Here is a 6,000-nt window from a genome sequence, read left to right as displayed (position 1 = left end):
ATGGGTGGGGACTATGGTGAACTGAAGCAGCGTAAACCTGTATAAGAGGACAGCTGACACTGAGCTGGTGACTGCCCATAGAAAAGGTGGGAACAATGACCCTCATCATTTTCTAGCTTTTATATGCAATTTCCTGACTTCTAAAAATAATTGTTTTAAACGCTGTGCTGGTCAAAGAAAACACTTCTGAGACTGGATCCAACCAGCAGACCAAAAATCTTCACACCCTGAGTAAAAAATCACCTAAGTATAAATTTTGATCAGTTGAAAAAAAAAAAGATCCAGGGAGTGGAGATCTGGGTAGGCAGAATGTGTGTTGCAGGGAGGGACCCAGGAGGAGTGAGGCCCTCCATGCTCAGAGCATCTCTGAAGAGAAGAGAAGGCGAAATAAACAGAAGGTGACAAGACAAAGGAACAGGGCTTAGCCTTCTTTGTTTATATGTTAGCAACAGCTGAAGATGTGAAAGGGAAAAGCCAGCTGTACAAGGCCTCAGATGTCTTGCGCGTATTCGCTGTTGTGGGCTCGTCAGATGAGTGTGAAGAAGTACTTCATTTTCAATGTCCTGGGTGGTAAGGGGATGACAGCCACAACAGCTGTTTCTAGGCATCACCGTGTCCAGCGTTGTGCTGTGCGGTTTATAGAAGTAAGCACTCATTTAATCTACACAACAAAATCAAGTAGTTATATTCTTCCCACTTCACAGATAAGAAAACTGAGCGCTAGAAATATTAAGTGTCTAGCCGAAAATCATAAAATTGGTAGGGAGCAGAGCAGGCATTGAACCCATAATTGTCTTATTCCAGTGACTGAGTTTTTAATCAGTCTCTTCACTGTTGTTTCTCTTGCTGGGATTGAAAAATGAAGTCCTCCTGAAATGTTGTGGGAAATCAACCCTCTAAGAACTTCAAGATCTAGAGCAAGCTAAGGAAGCCTTGTTCTCTTTTACTGACAATAGTATTCTGGATGGCAAAGCAAGGTTCTGGTGAGAAACATGCAGCCACGCTGGTGTTCCATTCTCCCCGGGCTGCCCTTCTGCACTGTGCAGCACTGACCAAGGTGCCAAAGCTCTCTCTGAAGTTTCCCAGGACTCAGTTCCTCAGCTGAACAATGAGGATGATATTATTTTAGTTGCCAAAGAAAGGAACCTCCAAAAGTAGTTCTCAAAGTCCCTCCCAGCAATTTTTTTTTTTTCTGGAGAGGTTTTTGCTATAGGGCGTGTGTGTTCAAAGAAAGACAGACAGAGACAGAGAGACAGAAAGTGAGAAATCACCCCCGGGGGGATGGCCACGCCACAATCCCTTCTCCTCCATTCTCCTCTCAGAATCTTGGGCACGCACACACACGCGCCTGGCATGAGTTTAAGCCACCGGGTCAGGGACGCAAACCGCGGTCGACTACATGGGAGTTCAGCAACATAGCCATTATGCTAACTGCTGGTCCCCCTCCCAGCATATTTCCAAAAACCACCAGCATTGTTAAACTCCTTCAGTGCCCTGCCATTAGTCTTTAATGTCCTGGAGAGGTCACTGTAGTGTCCCTACTCTAGGCTCCCTATAGATTCAGGTTAAAATTAAAACCCCACAACCTAGTCAGTAATTACAGCTAAATACGTGGGTTTTATCTTCTCCTGCTTTTTTTAAATGTATATTTTTTTCTTGCGAAAAGAGAAGGGCCCCCTTGACAGAGTCTCATCAGGTCACAATCACCCCTCACCCCAGCTTTCCAGCCAGCCAAGATTTATGAGCACACCCACGATGAGCATGCCTGATACATTCAGGTTGATCTGGGATAGGAACCCCAATCCTTCCCACATAGCTCCAGCATCACACAACAGCACCCTACCACCTGCACCACCACATCTGGGCTTGTCCTGCTATTTCATTTTTTTTAGAGAGAGATTTTTATTTTCATTTTTATTTTTTCCAGTAGGGTACATGTGATTACCAGAGCAACAGAGAGAGGGAAAGTGAACAATCACACCCCAAGAGGGATAGCCAGGGATTGTCCTTTCTCCTCCTTTCTCCTCCTGGAATTTTGAGCACACACACACACACACACACACACACACACACACACACACACACGTGTCCCGCATGGGTTTTAAGCCACCAGGTCTGGGATTCAAACTGCAGCCAACCAGGTGGGAGACCAGCACCTTAACCACTATGCCACCTTCAGCCTGGGCTTATCCTGGTTTTAACCAGAGTAACAGTAGAAAGTTTTACAGAGTAAAACTATCCCAAAGTCTATGAACTCTGACCTAAAGATGAAGGTTAACTATACACACACGCACGCACACACACACACACACACACACTCAATTTTTTCAAAGTTCTTTTTAAAAAGTTTTGTTAACACAACAATCAACATCAAACTATCCCACTTAGCCACCCTTTTTTGAAGGGAAGGAATGAGATTTTCAGAGAAAATAACTCTTAAACCTTCATATAATGAAAGACCTGAATAATATAATGACAGTGTGGTGACAAAATCCAGTATAGTGACAAAACTAAGTACCCCAAAGTAAGAGAATTTTAAGAAATGCATGTTGATAATGAATAAGATGAATTAACTCTGCAGTTTAATTCATATTGTTTTATTGGGTTGTGTTTAATACTGATTTCAGAGCAAGGTGTAGAAGGGAATTTAAGCTGCTATGCAAGGGCTCATGCTAGCCCTGTATAGGAACTCACTCAAGTTTGTCAGCTCTGTATTTGCGGTTCTTTCCTTCTGCACATAATTGCAATGCATGGTTCTGCACATACTGTGCTGCCCAGCTGAGGAGGGTACTGGCTTGGTCCACCCTCTTTAAAATTCTGAGACATTGGCTTATTCAATAGCAGGAACAGTTTTAGTGAGTCAAATTGTATTCAGCTCTAAAATTTTAAAAGTGGCTTTAAGGCACAGCCCCTCCCTTTGAGAAGCCACCCCCTATGCCTGACAGATGCTGAGCCGTAGATTTTCATTCACAATGGCCTTTTTGTGCATCTCCTCCAGAAGGATGATCTGAAGACAGAGCAAACTCACTTCCAAAACCAAACTTACTACTTTTCCAATCAAACCTACTTCCTCTTCTTTTACCTTAAATATTGCCAGTCTTAGCCCTCACATATCCAATCTATAAGTCCAAGTTGTTTTCAATCCTACCCTCCCACCACCACCACTCTCTCATCCTCACATCCACCTACTTGTCAAGTCTAGTCAATTCTGGACCAGAACATGCTCACCTGTGAGCCCATCAACACTAAAATTGCCTAGACACTGAGAATTGCAGAGCTGAAGGGGAAGCAGAGGACCGGCTAGTCACCTGACCACATCTAAACAGTGGAGTGGCTATAGGCTATGTAACTTCTTTAAGGAGAGCATAAGTGAGGGAAATCCTTCCACTTTGGATGAAGCTACTTCTGGCCTCTCTGAGGGCCCTAATTCGATAAGATCAGGTTGGACATAACCCTGCTTCCCATGTACCAGGAACTCAAGCCTATGAAGAAAATGCCTATCACTTAGAGAGGAAAAAACCCATCCCACGATAGGACCACACAACACCCTGCAAACTACCAGAATAGAGAAATGAGAAATGCTGAGCTGTTCTAATAGCAAAAGGAGACATTAACAGTATACAAAAATAGAAAAGAAAATAATAGTCAGAACTTAATTCCAAACCACAAATAGCACCTAAATCTATGACAGTGCTACCCATGATTCATCCCTACAAATCAAATTTGGAACCAAACAGGCAAAAGAAAAAAAAATGACATTTGACAGGAAAATACTTGCAACACATTTAATTTTGCATCAAGAATGTATAATTTCCCAAGGATTTGGCCTAAAGCATTAAGCCAGGCTGTATGTTTTTCCAATCAATTAGGCCTTCCTGCATCAGCACTTCTGCTGCAAACTACTAGAGCCTTCATGTTCTCCAATAAGGAGAGAAAATGCATACCAGTTGTTTTATTTCCATTTTTAAGATTATGTTGCTAGAAAAGCAGACAATACCTTCCTACAGATTTGAGAATGTCTGCAACTGGAATGGATGAGGTGGCATTCAGTTATACCCATTTGAAAGGGAGAAATGGCTAGATGCTACTTAGCATTTGTCTCAGGGCTTTTGATCATTTTCAGATTTTAAGATGTTGATTTTCATATATGAGAAATGTCTTTCAGAATTATTTTAGAAATTATAATGAAAAATAATTAAGCTGTTGACACTGTTCTACTACTATCTTAGATTTATAAAAATTACAAAAGTAGGGTCCAGCAGGCGACATAGTGGTTAAGGTGCTGGGTTTCCACAGTGTCATTAATGGTTCAAGTCCCCAGACCTGACAGCTTGAAAATCACACTGGGCACGTGTGTGCATGCTCAAAATCCCAGGAGGAGAATGGAGAAAAGGGATGGCAGCCATGACCATTGCCCCTGGGAGGCAATTTCTCACTTTCCCTCTCACTAGCAAGCACACACAATCTATGGTAAAAACCTTAAAAAGTTAATTTTTTAAATGACAAAAGTAATATTTTATAACTAGAATAAGCTTAGGGTCATCTGTTTCTTTTAACTATGTATCAGACACTACACAAAGCTCTTTATATGTTTTATCTAGCCTTATCTTTGCCAATCCTTTGAAATGTTCACAATTATTAACCCTATTTTATAACTGATAAGACTGAAGCTAACTAATCTCTTCCAGTAGATGCAAAAGTACAAGGACAATGACGTAAAGATTCTAATACAAGATCTTCAGAGAACTGCCTTAGTCCCACCCCTAAATAAAATAACAACTTTCAAGCTGCTATCTTTTAAACCCTCAAAAAAATCTCTATTTTTTTTTTTAAAGAGCTCATATATGGGACCAGCAGATGGCATAACAGTTATGTCACTGAACTCCCATGTAGCCAACCAGGGTTCGAGTTCCAGACTTGGCAGCTTAAAATTCACACCAGGTACGTGCGTGTGCATGTCCAAGATCCTGAGAGGAAAACAGAGGAGAACGGATTACAATGTGGTCATCCTCCTTGTTGGGGGGAGGCGGGGAGGGGTGTGATTTCTCGCTTTTTGTCTCTGTTTCTCTCTGTCTCCTTGGTAAGGGCACATGCCCTCTACAAAAAAAAAAAAAAAAAAAAGGCATATCTAAATATTTTGCTAAGAAATTTTAGCTGCATCACCCTGAGACTTGTTCAGCACCTTACTCAGCCTCCAAGTTACCTCATGCTCATTAGACTTTCAATAAGCTAAAAACACAAATTTGACTAGTGTTTTGTTGAGCTACTATGAGCCATAGACCATGCTAGGTACTCTATGACTTATTTTATTTTTCACAATATAACCATGAGATGATTAGTGTCTTTCATATTCTATAGGCATAACCCTAGAACAAGTGACAAGTAGCTGATAAGGTGGTAACTGGGATTTAGTGGGAGCTCTTCTAATTCCTAAAGAAGGCTAAGAGACTGGGAATCCAGTTAACTGGCTTGCAGCTGTGGGGAAAATATTTTGTTACAAAAATATGTTGAACCAAATACCTAAAGGATGGAGAATTTATTAAAGAATTTTAATTATTTATTTAATTCCTGGATCTGGATGGCCATACATAGAATACTGTCATTGTCTCAAGTTTCTTTTGAAATTGTCAACATGGACCAGAAGAGAAATAAATCCTAATAGGTGGCAGCCCAATCTTCTTGGACTCCCATGTGGAGTTATCTACTCCTCATATTTCCATCCAGATCAACAAAGAATAAGCCACATATTTAAAGAAAAATGAGAAGTAGGAAATCACACCAATGCGAACACTAGTGATTCCACTGAGTGTGTTTTGATCTGTGACTGTGCCCAATCTATTATCATGAACTTATAATTCAACCAATGAAGTCAATACGCTAACTGACCCACACTGTGCACACTTTCTGCAACTGAATTTGGCATCCTGATAACAGTGGCAGCAAATACTCAAAAATAAATAGCATGAATGTATTCACTAGTATTGTCCCATTCTGAATTCC

Source organism: Tupaia chinensis, unplaced genomic scaffold (assembly GCF_000334495.1).
Source record: "Tupaia chinensis unplaced genomic scaffold, TupChi_1.0 Scaffold000622_1, whole genome shotgun sequence".
Lineage (NCBI taxonomy): Eukaryota > Metazoa > Chordata > Mammalia > Scandentia > Tupaiidae > Tupaia > Tupaia belangeri.
The sequence above is the reverse complement of the archived record's forward strand: the minus strand, read 5'-3'. Positions refer to the sequence as shown.